Raw genomic sequence first — 17,608 nt, forward strand, 5'->3', positions numbered from 1 at the left:
TTCCCTGAAGCCCACATGGGTCACCTCTACCCACTGAGCTGCTACTAATGAGGTACCTGCTCTCACTCACCTGAGACTCCCTGGCTTGTGGCACTGCTGCTGGGTTCCCTGGCTGTGCTGACTCCCTTGTCCCTTGATGTGGATTCAGTAGTGACTGTAGTTCCTGAGACACAAATAGCATTGTAATTTTCTTAGAAATCACATGCCATCAGAAGTAGGTTTGGCCAGGGAAATTAACATGGTGCACTTACCAGGTATGTTTGCTTGACTTGTTCCATAGACGACTGAGACTCACAACAAACCAAGGACCCAACCTTAACCTCTCCAGCCTCAGAGTTTATAGTTTATCTTCTGATAGGTACTCACCAATTACTGACAAAACTGATTTTCTTTTTTTCATTTATTCATTAATTAAATCTCATAAATGTTGGTAACAACCCCATCACTCCCTTTTCCCAGTCCCACCATCATCCCATTCCCCTCATTCCTCCTCCCATTTCTCTGAGAACAACGAGACCCCCAAAGGGTACCACACTGTCCAGACACCACAAGTCACTTCACGACTAAGTACATCCTCTCCCATTGGGATCTGACAGGCAGTGGCAGGCAATAGGCTCATTTTCAGTGTGGGTTGGAAAAATACTTTCCCAAACCCAAGAATCTTTCTCTATTGTAGGACCCCCTTGAGGGTCCAGGCATTCTTTTAGTGACTGACAACTCTGGAAATGCTCCTGGTATGGAGCATTTGATGCATCTCTGTCTCCTTTCTTAAACCTGTCTGTCTGTTTACTCAAAGGTGGAAAGATATTCCCATTGTAATATGAGCAGAGGAAATGAGTCCAGTGATTTTCTGTTCAGTTACTTCTATCCTATGAACGTAGTATCATCTTATCAAAAGCCTTGTTTTGTTGCCTTGTGGAGGAAAAAATCTCTTGAAATGTAAGGGTTCTCACTTGTGGTTTTGGCCTCAGGTGTCCATCTAAACATACTTACATTTATAATGAGCAAGTGAAAGAGAAGGTAACACACTGTCAAAACCAGAGTTTCCTCCCAACACCCTGTACTCACCTGACTTGTCTGAAGGCTGGGTCGATTCAGTGCTTGGGACTCCAGATGTTGCCTCAGTTGATGGTTCAGTCGTCCCTTTCAAAGTGAGCAGTAATTGTCTATCAGGATGTTTGGCACTGGGGTGCAGATCAGCCTACCAATGCTTTCAACTATCTTCCTTATTTTCCAATATTGTCCTTTATCTCTTTTCAGGCAGGAATCACAGACTCTTTCATGACCCAGATCATCATGAAGAACACTGACTGAATTGCTAGAAACAAAGGACCTCATGCATACTGATTTCTTTCAAGTTAAACCACAGGAGTTGGCCATCAGGGCTCAAGATCCTTTAATGAGATGCCTCACCCCAGGCCATAATTTTATCTTATTTTTTTAAAAGTGCTTTTCTGTATCTTGATTTGTGTCAACAACAAGGCCTCCTTATACTTTTATTAATATGTCTGTCCTAATGGCATGTCTTTGAAATAAATGAGGCATACAAATCACACTCACTTTTACAAACAGCTTTAGCCTCTTTGGAACATAGGCTCAACTTACCTTCTTTGTTTTCAGGTGAGGTCATCCTATGGCTTGTGGATGTAGTTGTTTCAGCAGATGATCCTGTAGTTCCTTAAAAAAACACACACAGTGTCAGAACCGTGATGGAGCAGTTGACCATACTGCTCTCTAATGTGGGGTCTATTTATTTATGGATATTCCCTATTGTTGAGAACTCACAGCCTCCCTCTTATACTTACCAGGTTTACTGGTGGCAGATGGTGGGGACACACTGGAGCCTTGAAGGTTGGTAGTGTGGCCAGAGGATGTCACTGTGCTCCCTAGGACAGGAAAACATGGATGATGGAGACTAATGTGATTGCAGGCATCCATATCTATTTCAATGCACTTGCAGGATAAAACATGAGAAGACACAGTCCTGCACTGCTTCCTGTGCTGTGAATCTTACTGACACACACAGGCCAAATGTACAGAGCATCACCTCAGGCAGCCAAGAATGCATGCTCTGCTGAGGCCTCACCAATGGTCAATGAGTCTCACCTGACCCTGTGGCTCCAGTGCTTGCAGGTGCAGTGGTGCTGATCTCTGCCCTTCCAGAGGTGGCTGCAGACGATGCTGTGAGGGTGCCTAGTATTTAACATAATTGAAAAGACAAGCAAGAAAATTGATTTGGAGACTTCTTGAGAAGGAGAGCTGAAATAGTCTTTCCTTACTTTGTACAAATTATAAGTGTTGACCCTCATAATAATTAATGACAAATACTTTCTCAAGGGATAGCTAATAATTTGACAGCATACTGACTTTGGTAAATGTTTATTAATTAGAAAACAGCCTAGTTATGGAAGTACGTCAAATTCCTTAGCATTCATAACTTATGACAATTAATTATATATTGAAATTTCTTAAATATGCCTCTCTGCATCTTGATTTATGTCTACAATAAAGGCTCCATATACTTCTATTAATACATATATGTCTCAATAGCAGTTCTTTAAAATGAATAAAGCATACAATATTACCCTCAATTTTATCAACAGCCTCAGCCTCTTCAGACACAGCCTCAAATTACCTGGTTTGGTTTCAGGTGAAGTCATCTCGTTGCTTGTGGATCTAGTTGTTTCAGCAGATGATACTGTAGTTCCTTAAACACACACACACACACACACACACACACACACACACACACACACATACACAATGTCATGACAGTGATGGAGCAGTAGACCATACAGATCTCTGAGGTGGGGTGTCTATTTACTTATAGATACTCCCTAATGTTGATTACTGAATTATTAATTTATATGATATGGGGTAATCCTTGCTGGGGTTATTTAATTTTGCATGGAAATGGGATGGCCAGTCTTCTTTATATTCATCTATTTGAATCCAGTATTCAGATACTTATTGAAATGAACTGGGTCTTTCACATCTATTTCTGTCTCGGTGATTCATACAAGAAACCACATTTAGTAGCCCTAATGACAAAGAATTTCTGAATTTTTCTTCTTAAGGTCAGTTTTCAGTCAGAAAAGTAAGCTTTGTGCCTCATAAATCAGTGTCCTTAAGCTCCAAGGAGGGAATCAGGGTTACCAATGCCCCAAAGTACACATAAGCACACTAACTATGGAAGAACAGAACACAGGAGACACATCAACTAACACCGTCCATTTCCTCACGCATTTTTTATATCTCTAAATATATAAGGGATCCCATCCTCCCATGTGAATTCATGGAAATGTAACCATCACCTCATTTGGCATCTTGAGGACTCACAGTCTTGTGATGTCCACGTCATTCTCACATTTCCATATTAATAAATGGAGATACACTGAGTCACCTATCTGATGTAGGAGGACCCAGAGCCTTTTTATATGCATGCAATTCTCACATTCCCGTATGGAAAAAAAATGGAGATGTACTCAGTCCTCCACTTGACACCTGAGCACTCATAGCCTTGCTCTGATCCTTACCTGGCTTACTGGTGGTAGAAGCTGGGGACAGACTGGAGCCTTGAAAATTGGTAGTGTGGTCTGAGGACAGGAAAACATGGATGTTGGAGACTAATATGATTTCAGACATCCTCATTTATATTAATGGACTTGCAGAATGAAACGTGAGAAGGGACATTCCTGACCTGCTTCTTGTGCTATGAATTTGACTCGCATACAGGACAAATTGCCAGACCATCACTTTAGGCAGCAGGGGAATGCATGAGCTGCTGAGGCCTCACCAATGGTCAATGAGCCTCACCTAACCCTGGGGCTCCAGTGCTTGCAGGTGCAGTGGTGCTGCTCCCTGCCCTTCCAGAGGTGGCTGCAGATGATGCTGTGGGGGTGCCTGGCATTTATCATAGCAAAAAAAAAATGTCGTGTAAGAAAATAAAATTGGAGATTTTCCCCTAAATATTAGAAAAACCTATTTCCTCTTACAAAATATGTCTACTCTCATAATAGCTAATGACAGCTTTTCTCTCAAGGGATATAAAATAACCTGACAATATACTGGTTTGATTAAAAAATTCATTTATTGGAAAAAACTCTAATTATGGAAGTAAGTCAAATTCCATATAAAGGAATACTGATGATTTTAAAATGTACTCAAGATCGTATGAGGATCTTTGCAAACCCAGTTGCATTCCATCATACGTTTAGGCTCCAATAACTCATGAGTATTAATTATATATATCATATCTATATGATATATATATATATATATATATATACACACACACACAAAGATGTATGAAACTATGTCAGCCCTCTATTATTTAACAACTACTTTGTGCTTAAAATAATGTTAGAACAAAACAAGTACTTGACAATATACATCTAATCTTTGGACATTTGGTGTGGCACTGTTTATCTTTGGAACATGTATCTGTACCTATCTCTGAGGACATTAACTGAGAGAGAAACTCAATGTATATGTAGATGGCAGCCACTGTGCCATCCTTCTAGACTAAATGTGAAAGGGAGATGCAGGGAGCATGAGAACAGCTTCCTCAGTGTTGACAGTGTGGGCATCTTTCTCATGATCCCACTTTTATATGTGCACCATTCTCATGTGTGTGGTTTCCCTCTCATGAGGAGTGAACCTCAAACTGTGAGCAAAACAAACCCATTGTAACTTGATTTGCTTTGGTGACACAGAAATAAAAGTAATAAAAATAAATAAAAGAAAAATAAAAGAAATAAAAGTATCTACTAGAGTAGTACATGTGGCAATATTGTATTAGCTTCCCCAGAGAATCAAAATAAATTAGGTAAATTGATAACAAACTAAATCTATTAAGATATCCATTGATTATGAAGCAACAGGGTCATTTGAAATTTCTTATAGTGAGGCTGGTAATTTTAGGTTTATCATAGCACCCTGTGAATATCTGTGCACAGAGAGTGAATACATCCTTATCCTTAAGCTTCTGAATCCCATGATTGGTAATTTTTCACAACATGATGTTTGTGAGATTGTAACATCCCTCTATTTGTTCACAATATACCACTGTGTACTTAAAATAATATTACACACAAGACAAATACTTGATGCTGTGATTCTAATCTCGCAGACACTTGGCATCTGTGATGACTAAGCTTCCTTGTCTACTAGAAAGTATTAAAAACTCTCTAGGTACACATCTCAGGCTATCTCTGAGTATGTTTACAGAGATGTGTGTCAAAAATGAGAAAACCTATTATGCATGTAGTTGAGAGCATCCTATGTGTTGGGGACCAAGACTGACTGAGAGCCAACCCTTGACACTCTGCTACATTTGCTACAGGAGCCTAGCATAGCTGTCCTCTGAAAGGCTCCACCAACAGTGGATTGAAACAGATAATGAGACTCCCAGCCATACATTGAGTGAAGAATAGGGAGTCTTGTGGAAAAGTAGGGGAAAGAATAGAAGGATCTGGAAGTGAGAGGAGCTCCACAAGAAGACCAACGGAGCCAACTAACCAGGGCCCAGAGGGGCTTGCAGAGACTGAAGCAGTAACCAAGGACCATGCAAGGACTGAACCTAGGCCCTTTCACAGAAGTAGCGAATGGGCAGCTCAGGCTTCATGTGGGTCCACTAGTAAGGGAAGCTGGGACTGTCTCTGACATGGATTCTGTTGCTTGCTATTTGATCACTTCTCCCTAGCAGTGCTGCCTCACCAGATAACAGGGGGAAAGGATGCAGAGGATATGCTCAGGCTTGATGAAACTTGATGTACTGGGCTGGGTTTGTAGATGGGGCTCCCCTTTTCTCAGTAGTAGGGGAGGATGGATAGAGGAAAGAGGAAGAGAGGAGAGGACTGGGAGGAGAGGAAAGAGGTAGCTATGATCAGGATGTAAAAGAGAAAGGAAGGAAGGAAGGAAGGAAGGAAGGAAGGAAGGAAGGAAGGAAGGAAGGGCAACACCAGAGTTCTTCACTGTTTCCTCACTGCTCACAGTATGACCAGCCACCTCTTGCTCCTAATGCCGCAGATAGAACAGTGTCACTTATATACTTTCTCTGCCATGAAAGACTTTATCCTCAGGCTGTGAGCAGAAGAAACACTTTCTTCCTTAACCAGTCAGGGATTATTCATAGAAGTAAAAGCAACGCATGTATTACATCATGCAGGACGTCAGCAATGGTCAGCTTCCCCCACAGAACCTCATCTCGTTACATGTTGAATGAAATGCTCGCTTATCTGCTGCCTGGGCGACCCTTGCTAAGCTTACTTCATACCTGTTATTTCAGATGTGCTTCCACTGGGAGCTCCAGTGGTAGCTGCGCGTGGACCTCCACTTGTACCTATAGCAAGAAGAATGGTGCCTAAGGTCACAGTGATGAGCACAGAAGCCTCCCAAGTATTTGCTTCACAGTTACACTAATGCTGTTCATTCCTACAGCGTGGTTCTTGGCCACTTTGGTTTTCTTTCATTGTCACACTCAGTTCTGGGCACCACTGGTGTTAGTCCACACCACAGTCCCAAAGGATCCTCTGCCTTGAATATTGAGATTCCAGGTGTGACCCCTGTTCTTGGGACTCTAGAAGTGGCCTCCCTTGTCTTCTCATAAAATAACTCGCACAGAGTCTCCAGTTGTACCCGATAAACAAGGACTAGCGCTTACATTATATACCACGTCCTTTCAAAAGAAGACGTTATGTTCACACCCACACATTGCTCTGCAAACATCGGCATTCTTCTCCTGAAGCTTTGCTTTCCCTTCTAGCCACTTAGTTGGCAGGAAGATACGCCTGTCCTGACTTACCTGAGGTTCCTTGGCTTGTTGCACTGCTGATGTGTCCTCTAGAAGTTCCGGTTTCTTTGTCAGTAGGTGTGGGTGTGGGTGTAGAATTCACTCCACCTAATTAATAAACAGTGTTCAAAAATGTTATAGAGAAGTCAAATGTTTAAACCTCTTAAGACATCCTCCAATGTTGGCAACATGAATTCCTCCCATTCGCCAAATTCAGCAAAGTCACTTGCTCCAAGCCCTCTGTTGGAGAACCATAGAACAATCCAAATTCAGTTGTCTCCCTGGAATGTATTCTTTAATCTGTTTTCATTTTGAGATGGGGTTTCTCTGTGTAACAGAGCCCTGGATGTCATGGATTTGCTTTGTAGAACAGGCTCACCTTGAACTCAAGGAGATCTGGCTCGTTCTGCCTCCCAAATACTGGAATTAAAGGCATACACCACCACATTTGGCTCTTAATTTACTTTTTATATAGTATATTTTCATCATGTTTTCCTGTACACATAAGGTTATTAGTTATTCAAATACTGGTTTCTGTACCTGCCCCCTATCTGGTTGCAATCCTTGTTCTGAACATCTTCTGTCTCAATTTTCTGTAAACACTACTGCTCAATTGTCCCCTGATATGCCAATAATGCAGCTTATAGCTAAGCAGGGAGAGAACAGGGCTAGAACTTCCTGCTAGCCAGGGGAGGAAAAGTTCGAGGAAGAAGAAGGGGATTCAGTCATGGGAGAGGTCAAGGCGACAACAGGAAAGGGGTGGATCAGGGAAAGCTACAAAGTGCAAGCATCTCTGGGATGTAGGCTGGGAGGAACCAGATTGGCTTAGAGGGTTAAGAATAGAGTAATAAGTGCTCAGTTCTTGTGTTGTGAAGCTTATTTTTAAACAAATATAAAAGAGTCTCAATTATTTGTGTGATAGCCAGGTTAAGAGACAAACTGAGAGACAAATCCAATTTAATAAAAATAACTGTAAAAATTTCCCCTCACACAATTCATTCCAGAGCCTATTCACCCTACCTCAACCTCTCTCTCTCTCTGTCTCTCTCTCTGTCTCTCTCTCTCTCTGTCTCTCTGTCTCTCTCTCTGTCTCTCTCTCTCTCTCTCTCTCTCTCTCTCTCTCTCTCTCTCTCTCTCTCACACACACACACACACACACACACACACACAAACACACACACACAAAAGCCTAAAACACAAAAGTAAAAATCAGAACAAGCAAAAACCCAATAAGACCACAAAAAAATCCAGACCAAAACAAGTAGTTCATTAAACAAACAAACAAACAAAAAACACCACTGAGCTCATTTTATGTTGGCCCACTACTTCTGGGCACGGGCCCTGCCCTGTAGTCTGGTTGATATACCCAATGAGACTCCATTGGAGAAAACTGATTTTCTCTTTGCCAACAGATAGCAACTGCAAATAGACTTTTGGTTATAGACTTTTTGTCCACTTTCCCTTCGCAGTCATGCGACACCATCTGACTTGGGCATGTGCAACCCCTGTGCATGCTGTTACAATCTGTGTGAGTTCATATGTACATGAGTCCTATGGTGTTTGGGAGATGCTTGTTCATTGGAATCATTCATCCCCTCTGGCTCTTGCAATCTTCCCTCTCCTCTTCTGCATAGCTCCCTGAGTCCTAAGGGGAGGGCTGACATGATTTTTAAGTAAATTGTGGACAAATGCCATACCTTATAGTTGCTCTGAAAAGGAGCCAGAGAAATGGTCCATTGTAATATTTGACCAATTATTATACAAGCCTGTATCTAAAACATGTAACAGTAATCTAAAAATGCTAAATACCCCATGTTATGTTTGTTCTTTGTTTTTGATGGCGCAGGGTTGCTTTCAGTATGAGCAATCTGTTGCACTAGGAGCCCTGGCACGGAAGGACTGTTCACTCTACTTTCTGATTTCAAAGCATATCTTTGATTTTCACACTCTTCAGTGTCTCCTAATTCCAATTAGTGTTCCGGAGAATCCCAGTATGTGCCTTGTTGAATGTGGATAAGTCTGTTCATGTTTACTTGTTTAATAGGAGGATACTGAGATTTAATATTCCACATCCTAGGACACACACAGAAACCAACTGTGAGGCTTTAATGAAATCCTTACCTGAGCCCTTCTGTCTGACGTTCAGATTCTGTGAGTCTGTGAAAGTCCCAAATATACATCCCAAATTTTCTCTAGTTGGTGGCAAGGATGTTAGTTGTGGCCACCTGCCAACTCAGAGCATCAGCTTTATTCCTGAAGTCTCCACCATCTCAAGCACAAGGCCCTCCAGAAGACTGATCCCAAGTACATGAACTCTAGCTAACTCACACTCTTTATGCTCCTTGCAATATGTGTATGAGAGACTATGCTCTCTATCTCCTGATGCTGCTCTTCCTCTTCACCACAGGAGCCAGAACCTTGCAAACTCACAGGAGTCTCCTGTTTACTCACCTGATTGGCTACCAGCAGAGACTGAGGATGACAGGGTGGAGGCTCTGGGGCTAGTAGTGGTGAGTCCCGAAGACACTCCTGTGGTCCCTGAAACTAAGAAGAGGTTTGGACTTGGATCATTACATGTTACTCTTGCCAATACTATGAGTGCTTGGCAGTGTCAGAAAAGGAAGTTCCAGGCACCACGCTGCACATTTCCTCAGACTTGTGTCCAGTCCCAGTCAGAGGCTTTTCATATACACAGCACATTTAGCAGGAGAGTGAGCTTCTGTGGCAACACGTTCAGCCTAATTGAGTTGTCCGAACCTAGGGTTACACTGCCTGCAGCTCCAGGTTTTGCTCCTGGTGCCTGATGTGTATCCACGAGCTAAACATAAACCTGTCATGTGCTCCCTTGCTGTGCCCAGAGCAGTGTGTTCAGTTTAAGTTTATGTCTCCTGCTGGGAGAGACAGAGACAGAGACATACACAGACAGACACTGAGACTGTTAATTAAAGCAGCACAAGAGAAGGAAGTAGAACTGGTACAAATCCTTTTGTAGATGCTATGACAAGAGACACTAGAGACTGCACTAAAAGCTCTTGAAGCAGATACATAGATTTATCAAATGTCACAATACAAAACTAACACAGAAAAGTCAATAGCCTTCCTATGGATCAGTAATAAACATACTAAAAAGGAAGCCAGGGAAATATTTCTGCCACAATAACCATAAAAAGTAAAACAAAATTCATGGCAAAAAAACCAAAAAAACAAAAAACATAACTAAGGAAACCAATGACCCCTAAATTAAAATTGTAAGACAATTGTTAGAAGCATAGTTGAAAACATCTTGTATAACTCAGCTCCATTTTATGTGACTTTGAAATGTTATTATGCCTGATCTTACCACAGCTTTGATAAGCTCTAGGCCTCAGAAGCCAAGCCCTGGCAGGCTGCTGGAAACTCAGTCAGGAGACTAGCTACAGACTAGCCTTGACATTACTAATGAACTAATGCCAAGATGGTGTTGATATGCTAGGGAACTCAAAGCTATGGCCGAATGAAATGATACAAACTTGGAACTTTGGGTCTCTATGATTATCCTGTACGTTCTCTACACAGGACATGTCCAACCTCTGTAGTGATGCTAGGCGTTGCAAAGGAGACTAAGGACTCTACGTGTCATTCTGCTTTCAGTAACTGTTGAGCTTCTGGTACTGTTGCTGGGCTCACACAGGCATGTGCATCAGTGTCAGCTGCTATCATGTACTGTCACGTGCTTCCTAGGACATCTCCTAACCTGCTACATCTGAATGACTTTGACAGATGTGGGTCAGGCCTGCAAACTTCCAAAGCATCTTCAGCAGAGACGATTCGCCAGTGGAACTCTGCAGCAGCAATCCTACCCAAACAACTGTTCCCTGCTTGGTAAGACATTGACTTAACTTTTATACTAGCAGGATATTATAAGGAGTGTTTGCATGAATAAACTGAGCATACTCGAAAGACACAGCTTGTGTGGGCATCGTTATGGCTGAGAGCCTTACAGTTAATAGGCTGTGCTAACTGCAATGTGGAGAAAGAGATTGAAGAAGACACTAGAAGGCAGAAAGACCTTTCATTCTTGTAAATAAGATTTAGTCTTTTTTAAATGGTCATCCTACAAAAAGAAAACTAGAAATTCAATGAACCCCTAACCAAAGTCCAATGCTACTCCTGAGAAATAAGAAAAAAATCAATCTAAAAATTCATGTAGAAGCACAAAAGACCAAGAAGGAGCAGAATAATCCTGGACAAAAATCTAGGAGAGCTGTTATCATGCTTGATTTCAGACTATACTGCAGAGACACAATAATAACAACACCTTGATACTGTCACAAAAGGAGACACATAGGCCAATGAAATAGAATGAGAGACACATATATAAATCCACACAGCTACATATTTTTTTGACAAAGACACCAAAAATATACATTGGAGAAAAATAACATCTTCAGCAAATGTTGGAAAAACTGAATTTCATAATGCAGAAAAATGAAACCAGATTTCTATCTCTCACTGTCACAGTTGATTTTGTCACCTTGATAGGAACCTAACATACTGGGAAGCATGACCTTCAGTGAGGAATTGCGGCCATAGATTTTTCCCATAGACAAGACCATGGGGGCATTTTCTTGAATAGGAAAAAAATATTTACCAGCTACTATTTCAAGAGAAGATTCATAGGTAGAGCGTTCAAAAAACTCAATAAATAGGTAGGTAGATAGGCAGGTAGGTAGATGGATGGATAGATGATAGATAGAAAGATAGATAGATAGATAGATAGATAGATAGATAGATAGATACATACATACATACATACATACATACATACACACATGGATAAATAAACACATAGATAACTAGATAGATATCAACAAAAGAAACAACCATGTTATAAATAGACTATAGAGTTAGCAGAAAGTTCTGAAAAGAAATTCAAATATCTAGGAAATGTTTTAACATGTGCTCCGTGTTCTTAGATGACAGAGAGATACAGATGAGAAGGCCTTTAAGGTCTATCTCATTCTAGTCAGAAACTCGATTCTCTTGGGAGAGTGATCTGAAATTTTCCTATTCTCTCTTGTGACAAAGTAGATGTGTCAGTCAAGTAAACGTCACTTGTTTCTTTACTTCATGCGACTTCTATAACAGTAATCACATGCCAGTTCCATTAAAGTACTCTTTACTAGTACAATACGGCAAGCCTGTAAAGTTCCATTCACCTTGTCTTCTGAGTATGTACGACTACCAGCTTCTCCCTTTCTAGAGTGAGCCAGAATGAGAGGTTGTACCTGCCAGACTGTCACTGTATCCCTTACAACTCATATACAATAACTATCTTACTTTCCTCCCAATCTCTGGACACTTGACACCATCTAACTAACCTTTCCCAGATAACTTTGGATACATTTTGAGCACTAAACCTGTATATATGTCTACAGACTCCTCTTACTCATGTGCTCCAAGAGTACCTGTTCCTCCAGATGTGTTTTCACGAGCAGCTCCGGTCACGGCTGAATCTGTTCTGCCACTTGTTCCCGGGGAAAGAACAGTGCTTCATGCACTCAGGTAGTTATGTAGAAAACACTCCCAGGCACATTATTGCCGTCACTCGGGTCACTATTTCCTACATTCTATCCATGATTAGCAGAGTATCTCATTACAATACTCTGAGGTATAGGCAAGGGTTATACTGACCCCGCAGCTCTACTGTGGACCTCTAAGGAGTCCTTGCCTTGCCTTTTGGGGTCTGGAGTGCTGGTGGCCTCAACACCTGATGCAATAGGAGTATTCATCCTGCCTCACCCTGAGGTTGGCCTCATAGACTCTTCCCTGGTACTTAATAAATGCAATAGAAGTGCTTTACCATTTGCCAGCTCTTTAGAAGTGTGAGATGAGAGACCCAAATCATGTTCTAATCTCCTGGCATATCTTTTATCCGACAGCCGACCTTTGGTGATTTTGTGCTCACTTAATAGGCACTAATAATGTGCATGTTCTGACTCACCAGTGTTTTCTGGGCTTGTGACTCCAGTGCCTGGGCCGTGCGTGGTGCTGCCTGTCTCACTGCTAGATGTTGGTGCAGAAGTACTGGCTGTTCCTACTGATAAAAATAACATGATGCTCAAGATGTGAGTCAACTCATTTTGCCTTCTAAAAATCCACCAGTGTTAATCTCGTTTCACTTATCAGATGGGTTTAAGTGACTTGGTCCTGATAACCCAATTGGCTGACGGAGGATTAACAAGCCACACTCATACTTTCTACTGCACCTATTGCTTCTCAGATAGTTGTTGAAATTATTTTTATAAAGCAGGGTTTATCCCTTTTACCTTATTTCTTTATATATATGTATTTGTTATTTTATTATTTTATTTATATTACATCTCAATAGTTATCCCCTCCCTTGTATCCTCCCATTCCTCCCTCCCTCCATTTCACCCTTACTCCCCTCCCCTATGACTGTGACTGAGGGGACCTCCTCCCCCTGTATATGCTCATAGGGTATCAAGTCTCTTCTTGGTAGCCTGCTATCCTTCCTCTGAGTGCCAGCAGGAGGACATCCTATTGGGACTCTAGGCGAGAGAAGCATGGGAGAATGGGGAAATAGAAGAACATTATGAAGGGCGGATGTGGGCCTAGGGGTCCTGCTCAAACTATGGCACCAGCCAAGGACAAATAGTGCACTAAACTTCAAACCCCTACCCAGATCTAGCCAATGGACAGGACATTCTTCACAGCTGAGTGGAGAGTAGGGTCTGACTTTCACAGGAACTCTGGTGTCCTTTTACATTATTTCTTAACCTGGTTATCACACAAATAACTGATACTCTTTTATTATACAAGGCTTCACAACACAATCTGAGCAGTTTAAGTGTGTTCTTAACCCTCTATGTTATTTTGACTTACTCCCAGCATAAATCCCAGTGATTCTTGCACTTTTGTAGCTCTCCTCTGTACTAGCTCCTTCCTCCTCTTCCCTGGACCTCCCTGGTGGCCCACTCCTCTGGCTTCTCCCTTGACTACTCCTCCCCTGGCTGGCAGAAAGTCCAGCCCTATTCTCTCCCCTGTTCGTTGATTGGCTATAAGCTGCTTTATTGACATAACAGGGGGACAATTGGAGAGCAGAGTTTATACAACATTTAAACAGGAAATTAGAATTTAAACTACACAGTAATCTTATGCCTACAGATAGTCTGTATCCAAAGATAAATACTAGAAAATTTCCAGTCTGGCTTCCTACGTTGGCAATTTAAAAGTTGCTGGAATAGACAAATGAAATTTAAAAAATAAAATAAAATCATATAAAACATAAGCTTTTATTCCATAGAAATAATGCCATCACATCAAATTTCTTTGTGTCTAAATATGCATTTTGTTTTGATTACTATCACATCATGAGTCAGTAGCAAACATGTTTGAATGTTGCCTCCCACCTAAGGCATAAATTATGAGACAGTCCTCAGTGTACTCATAACCAGATGGTACACAGCTGATTGACTCGCCATTCTCACCCAAGTATTTCTGACTTGGATCTCAGCGAATATGAACTAAATGGTCATCACTCTAAAATGCCAATCAAATTTAACAACTAATTAGAATGACTCAGTTACTTATTATTTTTGCTGTTCTGGTTATTTTGATATGAAATATGCCTTGTTTCAAGAATACTTGTTATAAACTTAAATCCACAAATCTGGTATACATGAATATTATGAATAGAACCAACCCATGAGTTAGCTAATCAACACATAGAGTAAGCCTCATGCTTACACTAGAGGAAACACATTTAAGAACGTGTAAGGGGTGAGGGTGATTGACCTTAAAAGCTGTTACAAGAATTACACAATTTTAAGTAACAGAATGGCATGATGGGAGTTAAGCTTGGGAAATTCATTTGGGGTGGGTTTTACTGATTAAGTGTGAATCAGGAGTGAATTCAGGAAAGAGGGATGGCAGAGCAGTTGGCTCTCTGTTTGATGGATATCAACTGCTTAAAGAACTCATTACCACACTCTCTAGGGGGGGCCCACTCAACAGTTCCCCATTATAAGCTTGTGTGCTCCTTTGCTTTTCTCATAAATTCCCAAATCATGTTTTACTGCCCCAGGAACCACACTTTAAGCACTTTTGTGTTACTAGGTGGTGAGTTAGGTAGCCTGGAGAGTCTGGAAGGACTGTGGATCCACGGGCAAGGCCAACAGGCTGCAGAGGAACGAACACACTGAAGTTCATAAAACTATTGACTGAGTAAGGGCCAGAGGACACTTAAAGCTCTGCTCATAATAAAAAATACCTCTGCTTAAAGCGTAGCAATATCTTGTTCATCAAAGTTATGAACATAGTTCAGATTCAGTCATTAATGTGCGAGCATAAGAATTTTCTCTTTGCCTTTCATTGCATGTGAGATGTTTTGCAGGACCACAAAGCCCAGGCCTTACATATAAGGTGTGGGATGTTATATTGCAGTCTATCTTTGCCCGCTTGAATCTCTCTACTCGTTTCTCATCTCATTTGAATAATGATATAAAAATACTGTTGAGATTATGACTATTAAGAGCATATAACGCTAGTACGCAATTAGAAACTATAGTATGGGATAGAAAGTGCCATTTATATAGTTCGAATATGGCTCGAGTATTCTCAGTGGTTTACGTTTTGAAGGCTGATTCCCTACAGTGGCAGTACTAGGAGTTGATAAAGTGTGGTCCTCAGTACTAGGAAGGTGACATCATTGGAGAAGGATCAGTGTGGTCCTCAGGAAGGGACCTCTGCGAGAGACCCAGCCGGGCTTTATGCAGGTCTCCTCCCATCTAGATGCAGACACAGTCCTTTGCATCTGTGTGTCACCATCTACCACACACACTCAAATGGGTGGGCGGTCACTAGAACAGAGACCTAGAACCATTCCACGTGAGTTAGCCTAGGCACCAGGCACGTATTCTCCTGTATTCTCCTCAGGGTAAACTTATAGTTAAGCAGAGACAGGACTACCTATCTGCAAATGTATTGCAAAGCAAAGCTTTGGGTGTTCTTGCCTTACCTGTTGAGAAGATGGTTTCATTTGTGCTTTGACTTTTAGCTTCTGTGGTTATACCTTGAGAACTACCAGTTGACCCTGATAAAGGATTAAAAAAAAAAAACCAATTATCTGTTGAGGTTGGTCTAATGTATTTTGATGGTAATTAATAAAAGGCTGTTATGCCTGGGCAGGACAAATGAGATAGGTGTGGCTAAGGTTCCTGGGCTTGAGGAGACATAGAAAATCTTGGGAAAAAGGGAGACCTGAGGAGAAGAGAAGAGATGAAGGTTGTGCCATCATCATGAGTTAGGTGGAGAAGAAGCACATAGCTGGCGTGGATGGAGGATTTGGCCCAGATGAAGAACATTAACAAGTATATGGTATTATGGATGGGAGGTAGCATGATAGAAATTATTAGAAGCAGGATGGCATGGGATGGGGACAGGGATCCCATACCTGCCCCACTATGAGAAGTAGTTTAGGGGATTGATATCTGCCCTGGCCGAGGTTAACTAAGGCTATTTTAAAATATAACAGTTGTCTGTGCCTTGATTGATTGTTAGGGGGTTAGAAAATACTGCCATATTAAAAAGTACAGGCCACATTTATAATTTAACAAAAACTATTAGGCTAATGTGCTTTAGAGCTCCCACACACCAGGAAGTAGAAGTATGTAATTGTAACACAATACACACAAGTTGTTGAAAGGCTAAGACACATGGGAAAATCTATGTGAAAACTATTATGTGGGTAGCATGTCTAAAAACAATTTCTTGGCTGGGACCAGGATCCTTTACCTGTAGTTGTGAGGGCAGTGGGACTACTGAAGCTTGAGCTTGGGGGTGCTGAGGTACCCTCACTTCCAGCTGTGGAGACAGCAGGAGTTGAAGTTCCAGTTGAGCCTGAGGAAACAGGGAAGGACTTGCTCATTTAATGTCTACACGGACTTCTATAACAACGGGCAATCTGAATCTCTAATTTTCCTACTATGGAAAAATAGAATAAATAAATGGAGTAAATTCCTGTCCATATTTTCTTGAAAAATTGCTTATAACATTTCAGTATTATCTTTCAAATTTTTTTATCTATTTAATGCTCCTTTTAAAATTGTTGTTGTTGCTCTTGCAAAGACATTTCCCAGCAACTTTATTGACTTAACATATTTGTCTTGATACTTTGTTTAAAAGAAGAGCCTTTTAAGCTTAGTTATGTAGGGGTTAAGACTTTTTTTTGATCTGATAGATGTTTTAAGTTGAGAGATTAGACGGGATAAATATTGTTCACATTCAGAATTTTAGACTCACCAAGATAGAAAACATGTTTTCTTCAAGGTTGCCAAATACAAATAGCCAAAACACTATGGATGTAACATTTACATAATTCCTGATTGTTTTGTCATTCTTCTTGCTGTATGTTGTTTATTATATATGTGTGTAATAATACAAATTAATTAATTAAAAAATAAATGCCTGTTGCCTGGCCACTGCTATGCTGCTATGTTACCCTTCCATTCAAGTTTTTAAGATCTGTTTTATTTAAACTATTTAGTGTGAGTTTTATTATTTTAAAATAAGCTGACTGAAGGGGTATTTTAAAGTGTTAGCTTAAGTTCCAATATGAAAATGAAGCCTCAGTTTGAATGTGGCTACTTCAGTAAATGATTCAGGTTGTTCAGCATCAAACTCTCTCTTAAACATCATCACACAAGAGACACCACAACTAGAGTATGAACAAATTCTACATTGTAATTCTTTGTTTGGAACTCTCCAGCAAATGCCTTTAGGCACATTCCTCTCTGTGCCGCTCACTTGCAAATA

At 41.0% G+C, this 17,608-nt stretch overlaps 1 long non-coding RNA gene across 1 annotated transcript; it reads right to left on the reverse strand.

Moving 5' to 3' along the window:
- Positions 1 to 1,822: 1,822 nt before the first annotated feature.
- LOC311580037 lies at positions 1,823 to 2,650 on the reverse strand. Its single transcript, XR_014773339.1, has 3 exons — positions 2,636 to 2,650; positions 2,107 to 2,193; positions 1,823 to 1,886 (listed from the first exon to the last, which is right to left on the reverse strand). It is a non-coding gene; the product is annotated as an uncharacterized lncRNA (long non-coding RNA).
- Positions 2,651 to 17,608: the final 14,958 nt, after the last annotated feature.

This window comes from Acomys minous, assembly GCF_964271855.1.
Source record: "Acomys minous genome assembly, chromosome: 12".
NCBI lineage: Eukaryota > Metazoa > Chordata > Mammalia > Rodentia > Muridae > Acomys > Acomys minous.